The 24,722-nt window shown below is 36.1% G+C and overlaps 1 protein-coding gene across 1 annotated transcript in view; it reads left to right on the forward strand.

Annotated features, from left to right (window-relative positions):
• The first annotated feature begins 216 nt into the window (after positions 1-216).
• The window catches only part of CDH12 (cadherin 12), a 992,169-nt gene continuing 967,663 nt past the window's right edge, over positions 217-24,722 (forward strand). The window contains exon 1 of the mRNA XM_064596829.1: positions 217-517. The gene's annotated coding sequence lies outside the window, so the exon portion shown is untranslated. The remainder of the gene's footprint in view (positions 518-24,722) is intronic.

Here is a 24,722-nt window from a genome sequence, read left to right on the forward strand (position 1 = left end):
TCACAGCGCTATACAACGAACGCTAGGGGGGAAAAAGAACAAACAAGATACATTTCCAATACAGGATTCAATTACTTTTCACAACTCGGCGATGTGTCAAAGGCACGCTGTGTTTTGTTTTGAGGGCGGGGAGAAGCCTGGGAGGGAGCCCTGGGCCCCCATTGGCTGGCCGCTCGCGCTGCAGTGGAGCTCCAGCCGCTCAGGGAGCATTATTGATCTGAAGGGTAAACGTGGAAGGAGCCACAGAGAGGGGTCCAGGCGTTTCTGAGAAGAGAGGCAGACCTCTTCCAGGAAGAGAGTGGTGTCTGCTGGCTCCCCGGCTTGGAGAATCTTCTGTGAATGAAAGGGGACAAAATGCAAGGCAGTTTGTTGCTACAGTGATTTAGAAGAAAGAGAGAGAGAGAGGGAGAAAAGGAGAGAGGGGAGAGAGAAAAGGGTCTCCCCTTAGGTGCAAGCCTGGGTTGTTGCATCCTGCAGTTGCTGTTTCTGCTTCTGCAGCTGCCGGTTCTGCCATCAGGTAAGATTTCCTCCCCCCGCCGCCACCCCCCCTTTAATTGAGATTGCATCCTGTGTGATCGCTTCAGGATATACGCACAGAAATTCATACATGATTAATAAAGTTGCCTAGAGTAGTCCGCAGCTGAACGAGGCGGCACACTGATCTGGCATCTGAATTAGGAGCTGGTGCGTGGTTTTGCTTTGAGAAACTTCAGTAAGTTCTAAACAAGTCTCTAGTCTTAAGAGCGAAAGGTTAAACTAAAAGGGGAGGGAAAGAAATGTTTTAACCACTAATGGACCTTACTTAGCATGGCTGAATTTTCAAATGAACATAATTATGCACGGTAGCTGTTCAACTGGTTATTTTATAAATGGCTTTATTGATCTATTTTTATGCCAGAATAATGCTTTATTTTCAAAAAGCTTCTGTAAATACCCATCTCCACTATTTTTTGTTAAAATACATTAACATCCCCACATACTTCTCCACTGATATTTATTAAGGTATGTATATTTAAAAGCTTCATTCTTCACTAAAGAGAACTGTAAAGGCATTTCAAGGCTTTAATAGCTAGTCTCTCCTATACAGCTGAGTTTCCTACCACAAAACTAATTTGAGACAAGTGGAAGAGATACAGATTACCATGTCTGCTGTGGGTTATATAATATGTATTTAAAAAAATATCTTAAAGGTATTAATCATCCGGTGGTACACTGAAGAAGTAAGACGTATGTGCAGTATAGGACACACAAGCAAATCGTTTTTTCAGAGACCTTCAGTATTTTTCTTGGATGTTTTCTCCCTTTAATGTTTTCTCCCTTTTAACATCATTCTTTCTACATGGAAATCACAGTGGCTTCAGAACCTCTGTAGTTCAGAGTGCTTGCTGTCTCTTATAGACATATTTCGAGATCTCTATTCTCTGGAGTGAGAACTGACATACTTTTGGATGATTCTGTGACCATATCATGATTCTCAGTTTCTCATCAGGTATTTTGAAACTCATTCACAAACTGCTCAGCTAGAAAATTGGCTTACATACTGAGGGGGAAAAAATAAAAAGAGAAGGTTCTGAAAATGTGTTTACAGCTTTCAGTTACCCTATACATGACCAAAACATGAAAATCCAACCCTGCCAAGCAGGTATCAGTTTGCTTGGTCTTTTCGGAGTACTTGATTGGTTTTCAGATTTATAAAATCCAGATGCACAGCTCTCCAAAAATACTGAATCTCCTCATTCAGTGGCGTCATTTATTCACTAAGTTATCCTAAGCAATTTGAGAATCACTTTAATTTATAGGTCTTCATTACTAGTTCTAGGAAGGAAATTAACTGAATAGGTTTTTCTTATAAATATTTCCAGCAGAAGGTCTCTTCCGAATTAAAAGGCGTATGGTTACTCTTCCCAAGCCATAAGCAGTTGATTGATGAATTGTTTTGGAATGCTCAAGAGCTCAGCCACACACAAAGTAGAAGCTTCCACTTAACTAGTTTAACCTGCATTTTACCTTGTTCAGTGATCTAGGGATGGTTCCTCTACCTGCTATAGAAACTATTGTAGCAAAAAGAGGTTTCACGTTAACTTGAAAATCCAATTCCAGAATATATTTTCTTCTTTATTAATAGCTCTCACTTCAAAAGCTAACTTCCCAGTTTAACCCTGGAATAGTTTAGCACCTTCCCATAAAAAAGAAAAAAAAAAAAAAAAAAAAACCACATTTTCTTTTCTGTTGTATTCAGCAAATCTCCAGTTTCTGGATTCTTAACTTCTGCTGTGTACCATTTTAAGTGGAGGGTGGGGGTGAGGGGGGGATGGGGGGGGTTCAAGCCAAGAATGTTTTTTTTTCCTACTGGACCTGATTACTTCCAATGATCTTCTTAGATTGGGATTATTTTAGATAATTCCCACAAAAAGCTGAATTATAATGGGAGGGAAGCGTCATTTGTTTTACATGTGGGATAATACATATTAAGTTCTTATCACAGCAGAAACAGTGCTTAGCTTATGGGAAAAAAAAAATCCCTGCTAATGCTTCACATGACATACTTACACCTCAGTATGACTGCATCTTTTAAGGATGGAACAAAAACTCATCTCCTTAGATAGAGCATCTTTTGCATCTGGTATTTTCACAGAACATATTTCATGTGATAGGCTGTGATATTGATTGAAATCAATCTTTTATCATTTTGTGGTTAATAAGAATATCTGTCACTCTTACCTCTTAGAATGCCTTGTGATGAACATCAAATCACTCTTGCTGATAAAATAGTACTGCAAATAGTCTGCTGAAACTGTTCTTACATGAAATGTGAAATATTACTGTGTTTTCACACCTATGCCATTTAGATGTCATATCATTAAATCTGCCTAACAATTATGATAGGAAGATGCATACAGTGATGGTTCTCTTCAGAAGTGAGCCATGTTTTCATGTAAAAATACCAAATCTAAGGATTGTGTAATAAAATGACTTAAGTAGACTGTTACAAATGTCTCCATACTTCCAAAGGAAAAGTGTGATTACAGATGTCTCATTTAAGGTAAGATATCATTTCCTTGGTCTCTTAAAAAAGCTGTTTTAAAAAGTATTTATGTCCTGTATTACCATGTCAGTGTTACCACATTAAAAGATAGCATTTTGCACCAATTCATGATTTTTATATTTATATAAATATTTATATTTGTAATATATATTACATTTATATTTATATTTAATTGTAGGTGGAAATTTTATCTTTCTTGTTTAACAAATACTGTTTTATTTTTATGAATTGGCTCAGTTTATATCAAGAAAAATCAAATAAATAAGGAATGAAGATTTGTGATTTTACCGGGAACTTTCCTTTCACTTTACTAATACATGATAATTGAGCAATTTACTCTCTTATGGCTTTTAAAAGCATTTTAACTTCTGGCTTTAAGGTAATTGAATTTTTTTCTGAATTACTATGCTAAAAGGGTTATATATCATTACCAAACTTGAAAAGGAAAGTGTGTATGGGCGCACGCACGTGTGTGTGTATTTATTTGTGAATGTGAATAATTCCACCTGTGCTGAATATCAATAGTGGTTACTCAAAGATATTTTTAAGCATCACATGCTAAGATGACTAATAATACGCAGGAAGTAACATTTTTAGAAAAGACTAAGAGACAATTATGACTACTGCAAAGTTGAATAACAGATGAACTTCACATAGTGTTATACTTTCTGTGTGATCCTGGTTAATGTGTTAAGAATTCATTTATTCAATTATTGATCATCAGTTAATTTAATAAGCATTTGTTAAACTATTGGAAACAAGCCCTATATTTACTTTTTTTTTTATAAATTTAGCTTCATTCAGGTTTGTATCACTTTATCATACTATAGCTCATGGTATTAAGGGATAAATTAAATCTTCAGTATGCTTCAGTTATTTTTTTCACTAAGAGATTATGATTTTCTTATATAGCCCTTGCTCTGTGAACATTGTGTAAGTCACTATTCTATAAATGGATTTATATTATCTCGAATATAAGGGATGTGCTATTTGAACAATAAAATTCTTAAAATATGTATATGTCATGCGTATAGGTATGAAGATTCTGGTGAGAGAAGGTGAGGTACCAATTTGTGTACAGACACGCAGTAGAAAAAGACAGGATTCATGTATCAAGTCCTAAATCTACATGTTCAGATAGCTGAATGATACATACTTAGTTCCAAGTACCAAAGAAGTAAACATTAGGGTGTAGGACTTATCCTCAAAGTAGGATGCTAGCTACAAGCATGATTGATTATACCAGAAGTGAACCATGTACTTAGTAAGTCCTGTCACTTCTATTGACTAGAAAATTATTATAATATGCAAAAAATGTTTTTCTCCATGTGAAGATGAGAGTCTTGATTCATTGCATGAAGATGTGAGAAGATCAAAACTTGGGAGTCAGGGGTATGAATCCAAATTTTGAGAATTATTCTGTGGGTACTTTTGAGTATATTACTTAGCTTTTGTATCCTTGGTTTCTTCTCTTGATTTAGCATGATATTACCACATAGACAAACACTCACTAATAGGTCTTTCTCTTTTGAAATTTCCATGACTATAGCACTAGATTTGTAGAGATTAATGCAGCCAGAGCTGTGCCCCTCAACCCCCCCCCCCCAGTTACATGAAAACATGTAGTGGCCAGCATTTGTTATATGCTGTAATTCACTTGTCATGTTGGGATGGAAGTGGTCCTCAGGTCACTTATCTAAAAATAATTCCACTTACTTTTGGCAAGAATGCTTTTAATGAATAAGCATGGATGTTTCTGGTAGTTTAAATAATCAGTGAAGTTTAGGTTGTGATGAAACTGTTACCATCATATTTCAGGAGGTTTGGAAGTCAAGCAAAAAGGAAAATAAGAGATCACAAAATAGAAAGTACCGATTCCAGGGAAGTTTGTGGGATTATTATTTTTTTATAGAGATTTGGGCATGTGAATAGATGAGATCAAAATCATTAGACAAAAGAAAATGAATGATGGATCAAGATCTTAGAGTGTTAGAGGAGGTCATCAAAAGACTGTGACCTCCTGTTGATCCTTGAACTGGACCCTGGCAATCAGTCTCCTCATCCTCTCCCCAGTCCTTGGAATGTGCATTCTACCCACCATTCTCACTCTAGGGCTGTTGTTTCAAAGGAATAAACTTGAGAAAGTAAGGTGCTATTGAGACCATTGGACTGAACATGTGATTGAATCCCATTAAGGCCTCTACATAAACTTTTAAGATTTTGGCAGGCATGGGCAGAGATCAGCTCATCTTGTGGGTGCCCACAACAAGACTTGTACGTAGTTTCCTTTACTTGTTAAATCCGCCACCTACCAATCTTGCCTTCCATGTCTAGGAATTTCAAACCTAATCTGGAAAGCTCCTGAATTTTTGAAACAATAGAGAGAAGATGAAAATTTACAATATCCAGAGCGTAGGTGGAAGATACAATTAGAAGATGTCTAATAATGCAAGTGAAATAGTAGTATTCAAAAGCCAAATATCAAATAATTTTAGCTGACATTTCAACATTTATTAAGATAATATCTTGAATGTCAAAAAGGATTGTTAGGAAATAATCAACCAAAATGTGGTGTTAATTAATTTATCTAAAGTAATACTTTTAAACTTAATCAGAAGAGATCCAGATGCTTGGTAAATGTTGAGAAGTAGAGGAAATTAATATTAAAAGACTGCTCATGGGGAAAAAAATGATATGATGTATTTAAAACTATTGCTGAGGAGAGAATATAGGGATATTTGAAGTAACAAGGAAATAACATTATATCCAAAAGGAAACGTCCTCCTACAACTCTGTGAGTCAATATTTATTTCCACTCCAAGGGATGGAAAGGGCAGCCATTACTCCAAAGGATGTGATTTCAGGCCGATTTAAAAGCAAGATTGTACTGAAACTCTCCTCTTCTTTAATTACTAGCAATAAGATTGTGAGTGAAAAGTGAAAAATAAGCTCTTGGCAAGGTTTTATGTTATATTTTTACTTAGGCAAGCATAGGAAGCCAAGAATATTTTTCTGAGATAGAAGTGTCTCACAGTTAGCTCATTATCTGAATCAATATCTGGTATTTGCACTAAACGCTTACTAGAAGGTCACCACTATAAGATCCTTACATAGAAGCAGTCCATTATTGGAATTGTAGCTGTTGCAACCAGAATTAGAGTTGTGTCAAGTAGTCTAGCATATACAACATAATCTCGTATATACTAAATATAAACAATATAAATTTTAACAGCAGTATTAAAATGACAGTTATTGTATAATACATTCTAATTTCAGTATTGCACGTTTATTTAACAAGGAATTTTATATGCCTATCATTATGTAACACCAGTGATGAGGAGAATAATGCTATAAATGAAAATAGAGGGCACATAATCTGCCCTAACTCAGAGGTTTACACATACCTCCAGATAGCAATATTGTCAGGTAGGTATTACTTTTGAAAAACAAAAATGTCAGGCATATTCAACTTATACAATAGCACCTCAAGAACAGCAGCCCATCTCATAGATTTTTGGCTATATTATAAACTATGGAATCATTTTGGAGGGAAATTTGACAGCATCCATCAAAACTCAGTACCTAGCAGTTCTAATGCTTGCATTATCTTCTGCAGAAATATTTTCATTTGCTTGTCATTGTCTTCTGATCTTATTCTTTCTCACTGACTGCTTCTTCTCATTCTTCTCTGCTGGGTTCTCTTATCTTCAGACCCATAAATAGACACTCTCAGGCTATCCCTGGACCCAGGCCTAGGCCCTGCTCACCTCTCTAGAAACTTACTAAAGAGGTAATCCCATCCAGTAGTATACGTTTTAATGCCATTTGAATGACTCTTTCCAAATATATCTTTGTCTCCAGTCTTGGTGCTGAGCATCAGATCCTGATCTCCAAATGCCTACTCAGTATTTCTACTTGCACGTCTGATTAGGCTGCCTGGGCTGCCAGAACTAAATATCACAGACTGGGCAACTTAAGCAACAGAAACTTCTTTTCTTACGATTCAGGAGGCTGGAAGTCCAAGATTAAAGCGTGGGCTGATTGGGTTCTTGGTGAGAGCTTTCTTCTTGGCTTATAGATGGCTTTCTTTTTACTGTGTCCTCATGTGACTTCTTGGTGCTCCTGCAGAGAGAACATGGGAGCAAGCTGTCTGTTCTCTCTTCTTATAAGGGCACTGATCCCATCATGAGGACTTCTCCCTTATGACCTCATCTAACCCTACTTACTTCCCAAGGGCCCCACCTCCAAATACCATCATACTGGGAGTTATCAATTCAATGTATGTGACACCCCCGCCCCGGAAACACATGCAGTCCATAGCAACATCTAACAATCATATTAACCATAACTTGTTTAAAACCAAGCTGTTAATTTCTGCCCTTCTCACCACAACCTAAATATATTTATTTTCCTAATTTACTGCATCTCAGTAAATTATGTAATGATTCATTTAATTTCTTAAGAATTTAGGGTCAACTCTGAGGCCCTGCTTTTTTCTCTCTTCTCCCCACAATCAGTGCCAACATTAAATATACTGGCCTCCTGGTCTTACTGTCTAAGTACATCTTTAATCCAGTCACTTCTATCTCTACCAGTTACCTTTAATCTAACCACTATTGTCCCAGTTTCTAAACAGGTCTTTCAACTTCTACTTTTATCCCCTACCCCTACCCCAATTCATTGCACAGCAGCTAGATGTAAACACTTCAATATCACTGTCAAAGTACTTTCCATGGTTTAAAGACAATATATGGCTTAACCCTTCCATTTTCTTTCTCATTATGCTGAGTTCATCCCTGCCACAGGGACTTTGCACTCACCCAATTTATCCTTTTCTTTACATTGATCTTGGTTTAAATATGCATACTTGAGAGCTATATTCTCTAATCATTGTCTGTAAATAGCATTTACTTCCCCAGAAGAAATATTTTCACCTATATCCACATTTAATTTTCTTTAAATAGGACCTGCTCCAGCTTACATGATATTGCATTATATTGTCTATCTTCCAAAAAAAATGCAGACCACATGAGGAAAGCCACATAATAGTGCCTGGCACTTAGGAGCCCTCCAAAAGTGTTTGGGTGAGTGAATAAATTACTAAATGAAAGAATGGATATGAGCACATAATTAAACATACACATGCATATAAATGGAGTTTGAATGATTTACATGATGATATGTCAAGAGTGGTAATCTTCAGGGAGGAGAGTGAGACATACTTGTGAATTACGTGACTTTCTATGGTAATATATTCATGCATACAACTTGGCCTGCAAATATAATAATCACTAGTCATGCCATTTGTGCTAGTATTCAATACTGAAAGAATGTTCTGTTAAGATTATCAGGGGAATAAAGAATATAATTTGAGTGTCAGCCTACCAAAAAAAAAATGGTTTTAAAGTTAAGACAGGATAATTTGGACAAGTACTAGTTATCTTTTCAACTCAAGATTCAATATCTCACTGTGTATAATGTCCCTGCTTCCCCATGGTGTCCACAATTAAAATAAACCTCCCAGGATACACTAAAAAGGGGGAAAAAGGCCTTTAAAGATTTGCCTTAATTGGCTCTGAGATTCAGTTTTGTTATCTGGAGAGAACAGAGGAGAATCAGTATTAACACCTGGACTCGTGCTTATGCAAAGTCCAGAGCTCCTAAGGTCACAATTAAATGGCTTAATCTTAAAACCCTTCAAGGTTTAATTCAGTAGCTCTCTTCAGAAGGGCATTGCTAATTCCTCCTGAATTGTTGCTGCTGTAACCGCACTCCCTTAATTTGAACAGTATTCAAGATTCCATTTTCCCTACTGGAGTTAATTGCATTATGAAAGTCAGTTTAGAGTGGAAACTTATGTCCTCTTGTGGAGTATCTCTCTACAGAGTCCTTTCTTTTCCTTTCAGCTTGACACATACCCACGTTTATGCAGGGTAATCTCACAAATGCAGTGTGCCCTGTTTAAACCAAGTTTCAAAGAATATTCTTTAAACTATTTATATGCATACCAAAGCATGTTAGCTCTCCAAAGTGCCTACAATTTTGTACATGCTCAGGCCGTCTGATCTAATATACTCTAAGTCCTTGGAACATTAACAGATCTCCGAGCTTTTAAACAGACTGTGACCTATTCATTTAGAGGGCTACTTCAACAAACGGAGGCTCCCTTAGGCTAATGATGGATCATGGAGCTGTTTGATTTGCAGTGAGCTAAGTTGCCCACTTTCCCCTAACATTCATGTGGGTCATGTTATCACAACCAAATAATGAGTCAGGCCCCTTCCCTCATTCCTGTAGATTTCCAAGTCATTACAGGAGATCTTAGTGTGCAAGTGCATGAAGCTTTATGCCTTATACCTACAGATGAATTATTTTTGCCAAGAGTATGAAATTTCAGCTAAGGGTCAGTTTCCTCATGAGAATATCAGCTCCTTATACAAGAGTTCATCTAGGTATCTTCTTGAACAGAGAGGCAGACATTCTCTTTGTTTCTGCCTACCCTCACCTAAATATCCCTAAAATTGTCTTCATATTTGCCATCTTTCTTTGCTCCCTTGTGCACATATACACAGACATGCAGAAAGACATACAGAGAGACAAGACTAGGACATTGAATCAGTCTTTCATTAAAAAAAAATTACATCAATTATAAATGTCATATCAAGGAGCCAAAGAGCTGTTTTATAATGCCAGCCATGGGGCTTGCTTCCTTTGTATGTATCTGTTTTCTGTTAGTTCATTACGGTCTCTTTAGAGGCACATGTCTGTGCTATGAAATCTTGAAAGTTAAGGAAAATTCACTGGAAATATATCTTAAGTGCTTTTCAAAGCATTTTTGTGATGCCCTCCCATTGCATGTTTATCATAGTGTATGCATGTATACATACAGAGACATAAATGTTAAAAGCAAACTTCTTCAGTCACATCTCTAAAGCTAGCTGAATGTTTCTGATAGAAGGCAATAAACCCTTTGTCATTAATCCTTCCTAAAAATGAAATACTTCTACAGTATAGAGAAAGCTATATGAAATATGAATGACAGGAGAAAAACAACTTCATTTATTCTTGCTCTGTGATTTACGGCATAGAGATGACAACCATGGGGGAGGTGAAGAATGGCGAATTCTGCTGTGTTTGATGCTAATTTTACAGTACTACAGAACAAGAGAGCATTGTGCCATATTCTGGATCTCTAAGTGAATTTATTTAAAGATGGTCCATTAGTTCATGTCACCACGGAGAACTAGTAAATTATGAGTGTTTTTACAAATAGACTTGGGAAGACTTCTCCAGTATTGTGGATTCACAGAGAACTACCCTGAAAAATTATTATATTTTGCTTCCCAGTCACAAAGCTATGACTAATAACTTTAACACATAGCCAAGATATTTTCATTAATGGTTACTTAACCAATTTTTGTAAATGGATTTACTCTTCCATTTTTTAATGCCAAGGAAAGTTTTAAACTCCATGAAAATAAGAGGATAATTTTAGGCTGAAAAGGTAGAGCCAAAATTCTCTTCACAAAAACAAACAAAAAACGTACATCCCTTTTTCTGATACAACTTAAAGAAATGTAAAAACATTACAAAATGTATGAAGGCGTTTTTTTTGTTGTTTTTTTTTTAAACCTTTCCTTTGGCTTATTACTCTTTATTTAAAATGCATTTTAGAAAACTGCATCAAAAGATTTTATCAGGACAGAAATCAGTTTGAGTATATTTGATGACTAATTACAAAAATACCAAGACTTCTCATAGTCTCTATGCCCCATCATTTATTTCTTGAAATATTTTCAACCTTATCTGGTCCCATACTAAAAAATCTAGATAGTTTAGCACTTCCAATTTTATTATAAGAATCTATTTATAGTTTTGGGATGACCACTCACCTTGTAACTTACCACTCCAGAGATGTCTTATAATTCTGACTTACCCAGTACCTTTGGCCTGCAAAGTCAATGGATCTTTGGTTAATACTTGGTTCCGAGTTATTTACTTGACCTGAGCTGGTCCATAACTGTTCTCAGCCTCCATAATGGTGAATGGCATTGCAGGACTCCCTTGTGAAAAGCTCTTGTGGGACATGTCCTTTATGTACAGTCTTGCATTGGATCCCACAGCCCTCCTCTTGAGTTCTACAACCCATCCTCTTCCAGGTTCACAGAATCACAGGGCATTTATTTCTCTGATGTTGCATACAGCTTTTTCTTGGGCTGTCTGTGTATATATATAATAATTTTAGCCATCTGCCATTTAAAATACTTTTGAGATGACTTATTTAACATCTATCTCAGGTGCCATGTTTACATTTTAAAAGAAGCCATCTGAAGGTAATGTTTAATCCAAGTAATGATTAACAAGAGTTTGGGATTCTATTAGAATTCGTGGATGCTATTTTGAGTATCTGTGGTTTTTATTCTTTCTTTTTACTTTTCAAAAATAACCTGTTTGATGTTTTCATCAGTTGTCATCTAATATATTTTGTCTCCTAGATGATGATTGTTATTTTTCTAGTGTAGGTATACTTTTGTATTTCATTATAAATATAATGCATGGGTGCCCGGGTGGCTCAGTTGGTTAAGCATCTGCCTTCGGCTCAGGTCATAATCCCAGGGTCCTGGGATGGTGCCCTGCATCCATCGGGCTCCCCACTCAGCGGGGAGTCTACTTCTCCCTTCTCCTCTATGCGTTCACTAGCTCTCTCTCTCTCTTTCTCAAATAAATAAATAAATATTAAAAAATAAGTGTAATATATGGCCATGTGGAAGAAAATCAAGTATTGCTGAGTGTGTTAAACTGAAATCTTCTCCCTTCCTGCTCACCTGTTCTCTCACTTCCCAGAGATAACTGCTCACACCAGCAATTTCCTATGTACTCATCCAGAAACTTTCTGCCAACTCATAAAAGCATGACTATAAAGACTATTCTCTGTCTTCAATTTATTTAATGATTATTTGACCCAGTTATGTTCTCTATCCTTAACAGCATTTTAAACTAGAATTCTCAAATGCCCACACACTTTTGGTCTTATCTTTTACCTCCTGAGCCATCACTTCTCAGTTTTATTTGCTGGTTTCTTCTCTTCTTCCCTTAATACTGAGGCAGCTTTCATTTTCTCCTGTCTATTTACACCCCCACACACAGTGATCTAATCCAAGTTCATAGTTTTAAACACCATATGTTGACAACTCCCAGATATATAGCTACAGCTCAGATCTCCCAAAATCTAATCTCCTCTACCCAACTGCTTTGTTGGCATATGATACACTTGGATACCTAATAGACATCTTACATTCACATGTCCAAAATGAACTCTTGGTCTTCACTCACAAATATATTCTAGTCTAAGATTTTACCATGTCTATTGATAAACTCCATGCTTTCATTCAAGCTAAAATTTCTCAAACTCTCTTACATCTTCTATTTCTTTCACATTGCATATCTCATGTGCCAGGAAATCCTCTCTAAAGTATATGTAGAATTTTACCAATTCTCAGCAGCTTCACTGTTGTCACCATGATTCTAGTAGTAAAAAATGCTTATCTGAATACTGCAAGAGCCTCCTAACTCATCTTGCTTCTAGCCCTCCAAAGATTAGCCTCAACAGCAAGGCCCATCCTTTGAAAATAAGTTAGATCATGTTACCACTATGTTCAAAATCAACTGATGGCTCCCCATTTACCTCAAGAGGAAATGCCAAGGGTTTATGTGATCTGTGCTGTCATTTTATTTCTGATCCATTCTTCCTACATTCCTCCCCTTGCTCATTCAGTTCACAAAACTCTTCTCCGGGTTTTTTCTGAAACTTAACAAGCTAACTCTCACTTTTGTAGCCATTCCCCCTGACTGTAATTTTGTTTAACAAATGCCTCCTTGACTAGCTGCCTTCATGTGTCTTCAAGTTGCCCCTTCTGTAGGGGTCTATTCCTACTATTCTATTTAATAGTAGAGCAAACTGCACAAAACCCTCAGTCAATACTTTATCCTCTTACATTGTTCTTTTTCCATGTCAAGATGATTCTTTATTTCTACTTCCTCTTTAAGCACTTGGAGAACAGGGATCTTTACATCTTATGTGCTAATGTATCTCAGGAGAAAAGACGAGTGTCTGGCAGACTAGCACATAGTAAATGCTTGCCATATTTATAAATAGATTTTGTATATATAAATGAATGACCAAATTATTCCAGATTTCTTATATGACTTTTATATATTATAAGCATATGTGACCATCCATTAGCATGAGCACACATACTCACTTCTATTTTTAAGGAAAAATAAAATTATAAATAATCTTGCATATTTGTTTATAATGAGAGAAATGTTGTTGGGTTTGGAACTATGAAATGAAACATCTATGGTATTTAGTTTGTCTGGTTTGTGTGTGTGATTTTAGTTTTGTGGTCTCAATTGCACCTGATGAATTGAAATCAGAGATTTAACCTGATTGTTCCTGAAGATTCCTTTTCAGTGACAGTGGAGGATAGACAAGGTACAAATTACCTTAATTTGCTCTTCTTTTTCATCTAATATTCATATGCTTTACCCTGTATACTTTTAAGAGTTCAGCCACTTACAAACCAAGGTGGAATTGTGGGTGTGCAAACAAGTGTCTACTTATGTGTCCATGTATTTGTTACTAAGTTGACTTAAAGCAAATCGAGGTTGTAAGTTCTTGGTGGCATAAGACTTTTCAAGTGTATACTAGACATAGAAGTACATATGTATATACATGCATACATCTAGAGAGAGAGACCGATGGGAGGAGAGAAGTAGAGACAAAAATAAAATTTAAGTGATGTTTATAAAGGATAAAGAATTATCTGCATTTATATGAATTGTAAATATTTTCCATTTACAAATATTTTAATAGAATATTTAACTCCTTTAATTTTCTAACTTGTTACAAAGAATCTAGGATATACCAAGAAAATAAGAGAAAGAATTAAAAAATATATATATATTTGGTAAAAAACACTGTGTTATGTTAACATAAAAACGACCACCAAAAACCCCCAAACTTTTAAAACAGAAAAATTGCATTAAAGGCAAAATACACATTTTATGAAATGTCTATTGCCTTTAGGCAAATTTCCCTTTATCTGCCTGTCTTAGTCCATTTGGGCTACTATAAAAATTCCATAAACTAGGTGGCTTAAACAACGAACATTTATTTTTCATAGTTTTAGAGACTAGGAAATTCAAGGTCAAGGTTGGTCAAGTCCAAGGTTAAGGTGCTCAAAGATTCATTGTGTGGTAAGGGCCATAATTCCTGATTCATGGACAGTGCTCTCACTGTCCTCACATAGTGGAAGAGGAGAGAAGCTTTCTAGGATCTTTGTTATAAGGGCACTAATCACATTCATGATGGCTCCACTCTCACTTCCACCCTCCACTTCCCAAAGGCCCCAACTCCTAATACCATCACATGGAGAATTAGGATTTCAAAACAGGAATTTTGAAGGACACAAGTATGCATTCTAGATAGCACTGTCTTTAATGAAGTTGTTGTTACTGTTCTTTCAATATCAATAAAATAAACTGTTGAATCAGTGTATTAATTAGGCTTCAGTCTTGAAAGCAGAGCTGGCTCTAAATTTCATGAGAACAAGGGATTAATTTTTAGCATGAATTTACACAATTGATGGTGAGCTGGGGAACTGACAGTCTGGAAGCAGAGTACTGAGGATCAGAGAGAAGAAGCCTCTACCCATTCTGACTGAAGCACAAGTAGAGGTGGATCAGTCACAGCTGACAAGGAAATACAGGAATCCAAGGTGGTAGCTCATGATGGGGTGCTCCTGCAGAGTTCTGCAAGAAGCTGTAGTCTCAGCTGAGCAACTGCCTCTGTGGGTCTATAACCAAGAAAATAGGGGTGGGTGGGCCTGAAGTTGCTGTGCATCCTTGTGGCCAGACATCAAGAATAACAGCTAAGGGAGGATAGAGCATGATGAGGACAAGCCAGACCCACTTGTTCACTTCTGGGTCTGTTCACCAAATATCTGTCCACAATGGTCTTTGAGAATAATGGTTGCTTCTTCACCTGTGACTTCCAAATTTTGCTTCTAGTCATTTCTCATGAAAACCATCTGGGAAGGGAATCTGGAAACCTATTTCCAGTTGTACCAAGTTGATAGAACCCAACTAATTCCTTATCATGTTGGCATTTAAACCCACCTCTTTAAACTTAGTTTAGCTTCCACATAAAGGAGTTAAAGATTGGGCTTCTACCTAACATGATAATCCTATGGTTCAACATCTAAGTGCAGTTTTCATGAAAGTTATATTTTAATGTTTAGTAGCTTATTGTATTTCATCAGTCTGTTCCTCTTCTGGTATAGTATGTATTAATAATGAAAAGCAATATGTAATAAAATGTCCAACACTGCAACTTATCCAGAATGTACAAGGAAAAGTGTGATCTTTCATTTCTCTCTTCATAATCATAAACATATTTTAACATGACTAAAATGTCAGTGACCTATTTGTATCCTCACTTATACTTATGGATAATGCAAAATGTTTATCTGACATATGGCAGCAGGCTGAAAGGCCTAATAGTATCCCTGAAATTTGAAAATTTTATCATCATGGGGGCACCTGGGTGGCTCAGTCGTTAAGCGTCTGCCTTCGGCTCAGGTCATGAACCCAGGGTCCTGGGATCGAGCCCCACATCGGGCTACCTGCTTCGCGGGAAGCCTGCTTCTCCCTCTCCCACTCCCCCTGCTTGTGTTCCCTCTCTCGCTGTGTCTCTCTCTGTCAAAAAAATAAATAAAATCTTAAAAAAAATATATCATCATGTATTTGGGTTTCTTTTATATTGAAGTTGATGTTCTGGGGCTTTATTATTTTCATTTCAGTTTTTCATTTAATCAAGATTTATTTAGTGATCTAGGTATGCCATACCCTGTTCTAAGCAGTGTATATATAGCTATAGAAACAACAAAGTCCAGTTTACATAGGACTTTATACAATAGTCTTCTTTATTATTCTTTACATTTTTCCTTTATACAATATTCTCCCCTAACCCATATATCCCATTAAATAACTCCCCTGGAGCTAAAGATGTTAAGATAAGGAACTTAAAAAAATTAGCTGGTACAGTTGTTCTGGATTACTCACAATCTTGAAGTTCCCATGAAAGCAGTGGGGAGAATGATAGTGACCATTGTGGCCTAACTTCATCAGTTATTTGGTTACTTGTAGTTTCTAGAACTTCTTATAATAGAATTGTGGCGGTTTTGTTGCAGAGAAACAAAGCACTTATTTACTGTGTTTGAATAATCACCAAAGCCTAGAATGAATTCCCATCAGTTTTTGTTAGTTCACATTGCTTTAACATTTTTTTTTTAAATTGAGATATAATTGACATATAAGTTTTAGGAGTACAATATAGCGATTTGATATATGTATATTGTTAACTTTAAAATTAAAACTGAAAATTATTTTACCAGCAAAAGATGGGCTTATTTGGGAATAGCAGAGATTGCAATCTGGTTCAAGCAATCAGTCTATGGCAAAACCATAGGCAAGTCCAACAAACAAAAGAGGTTAACATTTTTTTATGGAGGAGGAGGAGGAGGAGTTTGGGAGGGGTTGTTTTGAACAAAAGTCCATTAGAGAGAATCAGAGAGTTCAGGGTGATAACATTTTCTCATTGGCTGAGTTGCAGGGGTGGTCAATTTCTTATAGAAGATGCAGTATACATATTTTCCTGTTGGGGCCTGTAATTGATGATTCTTTCCTGTTGAGGATTCTTCTGTTGGGTCTGTAATTGACAATTCTTGTAATTGACATTGAGTAGTAGAGCTCCCCCTTGAGCCTCCTCTTGTAGCATCCTAAGACCACTTTAGTGGGGTTTACCTTTATTAATTTTCACAATATATTGCAAAATGATCACCATATTAAGTTTAGCTAGCATATATCATCACACATATAATTTGTGTGTGTGATGAGAACCTTTTAAGATTTACTCTCAGCAACTATTAAATATACAATACTGTATTGTTAACTACAGTCACCTGCTGTATGTTACATCCCTAGGTCTTATTTATTTTATAAGTGGAGGTGTGTAGCTTTTAACCACCTTCACCTATTTTGCCCACCTGCTCACCCACCTGCCTCTGGCAACCACTGATCTGTTCTCTGTATCTATAAGTTCGTTTTTGTTTGTTTGTTGTTTTAAGACTACATTATACATAAGCCACATTATACAGTATTTGTCCTTTTCTGTCTGAGTTATTTTACTTAGCATAATGCCCTCAAGATCTGTCTATGTTGTCACAAATGGCAGGAGTTTTTTCTTTTTTTAAAGCTAATATTCCAATACATGTATGTATAGCACATTTTGATTATCCATTCATGAGCAGATGGACACTTAGGTTATTCCGTATTTTGGCTGTTGTAAATATTGCTGCAGTGAACATGGGGTGCATATATCTTTTCAAGTTAGTGTTTCCATTTTCTTCAGATAAATACCTAGAAGTGGAATTGCTGGATCATATGGCGGTTCCATTTTTAACTTTTCGAGGAACTTCCATATTGTTTTCCATAGTGGCTGTACCAATTTGCATTCCCACCAACAGTGCACAAGAGTTTCCTTTTCTCTACATCTTTGGCAACACTAGTTATTTCTTTTTTTGTTTGTTTGTTTGTTTTGTTTTTTAATACTAGCCATTCTGACTGGTGTGAGGCGATACCTCATTGTGGTTTTGGTTTGTATTTCCCTGATCAGGCTTTTCTCTGCCTAGTTTATGCAAAGGTTTCTGTTTAGATTAGGCATCGTTTCCTGGTCAAACTCTTCTTGCTATGTTTGTAATTTCTGTTACACAAAGCACCTATGTATGCAACCTCTTTTGAAGGAAAGAATCACCTAATTCTTTTGCAAATATTGCTACCAATGTTGTTGACCAACAACTCACCACCACCCCTTTCCTGTGAACAAAGGGAGATTGTAGTTTCAACAACATTGACATTAGGGGCCTCTGACTTAGTTTACCGAATGGAATTTGACCCATAGGGACAATTACTTCCGTATGGGAGAAGTTAATTGCTGGGTTTTTGCTCTCTAGTTTTTCTTCAGCTGTCATCTCAAATAGCAATTAGGGAAGCGTAAGCTCATTTGGAACTGAACTGATAGACACTGCATTGAGAAAACTGCCCTACAGCCTTGCCCACATCCACAGTTGATTTTGTATAAGTGAGAAATAGAGTAAAGGAAGGTGAGATTAATGGATTGTTAGTGAAGATCCTATAGCGAGTGCGAATACAATCCCCTTGACAGGAATAGGTATTGTTCCATTTGCAGAGCAATAATGACAACTGAAGAAAAATCACTGAATAAACCCATTTCCTTATTAGTAAGAAAATTCTTCATCTAGCTAGTTCTGTTCTTCTAGGACATTCTAGTTTTCAATAATTTATAAATCTATTAATGATTAGATTGTTCTCCATTTCTAGAATATTTTCCCCATTCAAGAACTAGAAGATGTAACAGGCCTAAGAATTTTGTTCCTGAAAAAGCAAAAATTAAATATGTGTGAATAGAGTATGGGTAAGAATAATAATAAGATGATAATTAGATACACATTGAGTGTTTCTCTAAAAAAGTTGTGCATTTTAACAGAGAACTAACAACTTCTTGCAGGAAAAAATCTTCAAAATCCCTTCTCATTGCAGTATTTTGCTAAATAAAAATGCAAATTTTATTACAAGATTGTGAGGCTTTATGAGCACATTCGGTGCTTTTTCATTTGTTGAAATACTAAGCTTTTATTCCATAGTGACTTTCCTTCTTCCCCTTTTTCCTTCCTTCCTACTCTCCTTTCTTCCCTCCTTTCCTTCCTCCTTCTAGATTTCCTTTTGAAATATTCTAAGCCCTCCAGAGTCAGGAATCATTTTTTTTTCTAATAAATATTTGTCCTATCATAACATTGTCATCCCAGTTTAACTTGGTTCCTGAAGACACCTCTCCACACAATGAATAATACTATTTTTAAAGGAGTCTGGTACCTTAATCTCTTATTTAAAACCCTATCTAATTTTTAAATTTTCCCTGAAAGCGTTTGTTCCCATTTATCTCCATTCTTTCAGCATATTTCTTATTCGCCTTTGTAGATCTATTGTACAATTTTACTCACATAGTAACTTAATACACTGTGTGTCAACCCTTATATAATCGGTCCTTATTTATTGAACACTTACTATTTTCCAGTCACTCATTCTATACTGAAAATAAATGAAAAGATGGACGTATTTCACCCATCGTAACTCCCCTTTCTTCCCTTCTCTAGTATAGGGTGAATGGCTCATTATTTGTAGAAGTACCACATAAAAATGTGATCATTTAGAATACTTGCTAGTAAAATCTGATATGATACATAGTTGAAAATAATTGTAATTTCTTACAATGTCCCTAAAATATCAATAATAAATTAATTGCCTTTCAGGAGATTTGATCTACTGAGTGTGATTTCTACAAAATGAATATAACCTCCTTTAATCAGGGCCATGTTGAATTTTTTCTTGGCTTTGTGCTGAAAGGGAGTAAGATGAGAAAAGGAAGCTTTTAAACTGTACCTACTTTGTGGCGCCTGGGTGGCTCAGTCCTTAAGCGTCTGCCTTCGGCTCAGGTCATGATTCCGGGGTCCTGGGATCGAGCCCTGCATCAGGCTCCCTGCTCCGTGGGAGGCCTGCGTCTCCCTCTCCCACTCCCCCTGCTTGTGTTCCCTCTCTCACTGTGTCTCTGTCTGGCAAATAAATAAACAAAATCTTAAAAAAAAAAAAAAAATTGCACCTACTTTAAAATTACAGTAAAAGAGAACATCGCCTTTGTAATGGATGTGCTCGTTACAATTAACATACTTTAATTACTACATACCTGGGAGAGCTGTACTTGGAAACATTTTTGTTAGTGTTGAGGTCAAATTAATTAAGTACTTGAATTTTCTCAGTAAGTATCTTGTCATTCTTTCTTGTCTTCTCTATAATTATTATAAATTAGTTATTTTGTTTCCCCATTGTGCTCTGAAAGTCACCACTCTGGCTTTCAAACACAAGACCTGAAAAAAAAAACAAAAACACAAAACACTTTGTTTCCCTCTTCCCTAACTTACACAAATGAAATGGTACTGATGCTGACCACTCTGTTTCAAAACATGAGTAGGTTTCATTAATTAATGAAGAATTTTACAATTATAAAGTGCAATCGACACAGCAAAAATATTTTGTGTTCGGACGCTGAAGGTCAAGGATTATTAACTACAACACCTGATAGTCATGCTATCCAGCATATCTCATGGGGAAACAGTGAATGCAGACTTAATGGAGGGTCACGTCCTTTGGTTCAAAACAAAACTAAAGAGGATGATTACATGTTTTATATGGAGTAGTTGTATTTTGTGGAAGTTTATTTCCTAATGGCTTTACTTGATTTATGAAAATAATCATATATTACAGCATTGACTACTTGATCAATGAAAAAGTAATTTTGCAAAAGTGACAATGGAATTTAGGTACATTGTAACGTGTTTTGATTTAATCAAATGACTGTCAAAACATTGTACATTATGATCTTTACCAAAGAAAACCCCCAAATACTTGGCAATTAAATGTCCCTGAAAGAGTAAATCATTCCCACAGAGAGTATTTAAAATATTTAAACATTTTGAATAAATTAAATCAGGGATACTGTGATCTACAGTTCCTATGTTTTCTAAAATAAGAATATTTCCAGATTTGTACCAACTCCGACTTTGCAAGTTCTTAATAATTGAATGAAAATATTTTGTTATGCAATTTGTAATGAGGAACTTGATGATCAATCCTTTAACAATAAGAGCATTGGTTTGTAATTTTAATTGTAATATGACTTTCACATTACCACTTTTGCATAGTTTTCATTTTATTTATTTTTAAAGATTTATTTATTTTAGAGAGAGAGAGTGGGTAAGAGAGGCAGAGGGAGAGAGAGAATCTCAAGCAGGCTCCAGACCCAGCGTGGAGCTGGACACGTGGCTCGATCTCACGACCCTGAGATCATGACCTGAGCTGAAACTGAGAGTCAGCCACTTAACCAACTGAGCCACCCAGGCACCCCTGCATAGTTTTCATTTTAAACCAGTAATATAATTTCACAAAATCTGTGGCATACGGAGCATTTTCACTGAGTCTCAACTATGTAGCAAGCACTGTGCGCTGGTCTGAAGAGATCCCCATGAAGGCAGTTTATCTTTGTTTTCTTTGTACTGCTCTCCAGTCAGTGTCCTCCCAGCAAGGCATATTGTGACACTGTCAGGAGCATAGAGAATATTCTGAATCCTATTACATGATTCTATTGGCTACATTCCTTGGTTTTGTGAGACATTCCATCTAGATTCTAAAGTTAAAAACACAATCCAAACTGAGAGATATCTAGTGTGGGGAATCATTAAAATGTAGTTCATCCAGACTAGGACAAAAAATTAGTTTCACAAAACTTAAAGTAATTACTGGGTATAGAGAGACGGCATGGGAGATATCTTTTCACTAGTAAACTTTGAATTTTGCAAATAAAGTATTTGCTGATTTAAAAAAAAAAATAAAGGAAGCCTGAATGCTACTGAAGATGTTCATCAAATATGAAAGGATAATTATCGTAGATTTAATTAGGATATTATTGGTTCTGAAGTCCCAGATCAAAAACAGTATTTGTATACAAAAATGTTGGTTAGTAACTGAGATGTTTGCTCCTTTCATCCTGTCCCTGGGTCTCCTGCAAAACCACATACTTGTCAAGTATTGAAATGAATTAAAGGAATAAAGGAAGGAAAATGTATTATTTTAAATTTTGTCCTTATAACAAATATATTTAGAATATTTTGTTGTGATTACACTTTACAGTATTAAATTTTTTTGTAATTCTCGCCCTTATGTACCCATTTCTTTGTGTTTTCCTTCATGGGAAAGAAGGAATTGAGACACCCATCTCCCATTGAGTCATTGGGGGAATAATACCTCCAATTTCACACATCTTTGCTTGTCTTACCATACTTCTTTTTGAGAAAATCACCAATCTAATAATTTTAATGAACATGTGTATGCTACAAATGGACATCTAAATCCCTGTCCAATTCCTCAAACTTCGGACTTTGCTGACACCTAAGAATGAACCTGTGACTCCCATAGTTCTGTATTTACTCCCAATATTTTCCAAAACATTGACAAATGTTTTTAAATGTTTATTTAATGTCAGGTACAATACTAAGTAATTTACATATATTATCACAGTTAATGCTTCAATAATCCACTGAGCAATAACATTTTCCATTTTACATATGAAGATACCAAATCTCTGCAAGAGCTAAAGTTAATGGCAAGGTCACAGAACTATTAAGTGGAATAGCTGAGGCTGCAGCCAATTGTGTCTGATGCCACAGTCCATCTTCTTAGGTATGATTTATGCCTCCTCTGTTTTCCACCACAGGCAGTAATATTATCTTTCATCCAGTCATGCAAATCTGTAACCTGGGAGTCTCCCCGATCCTTTCTTCTCCTGCAGTCCCCTATCTAATCAATCACCAAGACTAGATAAATTCTAAGTATCTTTCAAAGATATTCCTATTATTGTTTTTATGTGGGCTTTAATAATTTTTCTTGCAAGATTAGCTTGTGTCCTAATTGGTCACCTTGTTTTCTGTTTTGATAACTCACCTTTGGAGATACAGCTAAAATAATCTGTCCAGGAGATTATTCCCTTAAGCTCCTTACTTGACTTTCTATCAACTTTATGGTTAAGTCCCAGGCCCTGAACATGGTATCTAATAGGTTCTATCTCCTACTTTTTCAGGCTTCTTTGAAGCACCCACACATGCACACCTTTACTCCTTTCAAGACGACTCCAATTTTTCTTTGATAATACTCCTATTTGAATACACAACTTAATTATTTTCTAAGAAGCCTCCCTTGGATTTCTTCCCACCTTCACAAAGAGGGGTGACATCTCTTTGTTTATGGAAATTTATTGTATCTCTTTCCTTCATCTTACAACATTTGATTTATTGATTTGTCTCTCAACTTAGATTATAAGCACTTAAAGGACTCAGTAGGGACTGTTTCATCTTTGAATCACAGAATGTGGTATAAAATAGGCATTCAGTTATGCCTGAAGTGAACTAAAATATACTACTCTAATTATGTAAGACAGATAATTTAAGGAAAACTCTGTTAAATGGTTAATTAATGAAATGGAGCATGCATTGATTTCATTTTTGCTTTTAGTATGTTTTGGCTATTAATATTTCATATTAATCATATATATTGCATAGAAGTGGTTCGTAAAAAATAGTATATACACATTTAGAGAAGAGTAGAGAATAAGGTTTTTAAAAATTCTCTAATAGAATCCATTAAATCTAAACTAATATAAAATGAAATAATTGGACTTGGATTTTAAAATCAAATCTAATCAAGTATGTTTCCCATTCAACTCAATTCTAAGGACAATTTTCAAAAATCATTCAAAATCTCTGCCTTTTTTGGAATCCTAACTAGAAAGATGAAACATAAGGGTGTATATAAACAGAATAAGTATATCGAAAGGAGAGTGGACTGACAGATTTGAACATGAAAGAAAACATTAAAAATAGATACTACCTCTTTTTTTACGAAGATAGCATGTTTTCATTTTTTAAAAAGATTTATCCATCTATTTTAGAGGCAGGGAGGGGCAGAGGGAGAGGGAGAGAATCCCAAGCTGTCTCTGGGCTGAGCGCGGAGCCCACAGGAGGCTTGACCCCATGACTCTGAGATCACAACCTGAGCTGAAACCAAGAGTTGGACATTAAACTGAATGTGCCACCGAGGGAGCCCCCCCCTTTTTTTTTAAATTTAAAGTCTAATTAGTTGACATATAGCTCAATACTGATTCAAGAGTAGAGTTCAGTGGTTCATCATTTACATATAATACCCAGTGCTCATCATAACAAGTGCCCTCCTTAATACCCTTCACCCATCTATCCCATCCTCCACCACCTCCATCCATCAACCCTGTTTGTTCTCTATAGTTAAGAGTCTCTCATGATTTGTTTCCCCTCCTCTTTTCTGCCTTTCCAAATGTTCAAAAGTTTTGTTTCTTAAATTCCACATATGAGGGAAATCGCATATTTGTCTTCCTCTGATTGACTTATTTTGCTTAGCATAATACACTCTAGCTCCATCCATGTCGTTGCAAATGGCAAGATTTCATTCTTTTTGATGGCTGAGTAATACTCCACTGTGTGTGTATGTTTGTGCATATACACATACATATGTATACACCATATTCTTTATCCATTCATCCAAAAATACACATTCGAGAGAGTAAATGTACCCTGATGTTTATAGCAGCATTATCAACAATAGCCAAACTATGGAAAGAACCCAAATGCCCAGTGATGAATGGATAAAGAAGATGTGGTACAGGGGTGCCTGAGTGGCTCAGTTGGTTGAGCATCTGACTCTTGGTTTCAGCTTAGGTCATGATCTCAGGGTCCTGGAATAGAGCTCCATGTTGGGCTCTGTGCCCAGTGCGCAGTCTGCTAGAGATTATTTTCCTCTCCCTCTCCCTCTGCTCCTCTCCTGCTTGTGTGCGCTCTCTCCCTCTCTCTTTCTCTCTCAAATAAATAGATAAAATATTTGGGGGAAAAAAGGATGTAGT

This window comes from Mirounga angustirostris, unplaced genomic scaffold (genome assembly GCF_029215605.1).
Source record: "Mirounga angustirostris isolate CCGP_5_RB_7025 unplaced genomic scaffold, mMirAng1.0.hap1 SCAF_7, whole genome shotgun sequence".
NCBI classification, from domain to species: domain Eukaryota; kingdom Metazoa; phylum Chordata; class Mammalia; order Carnivora; family Phocidae; genus Mirounga; species Mirounga angustirostris.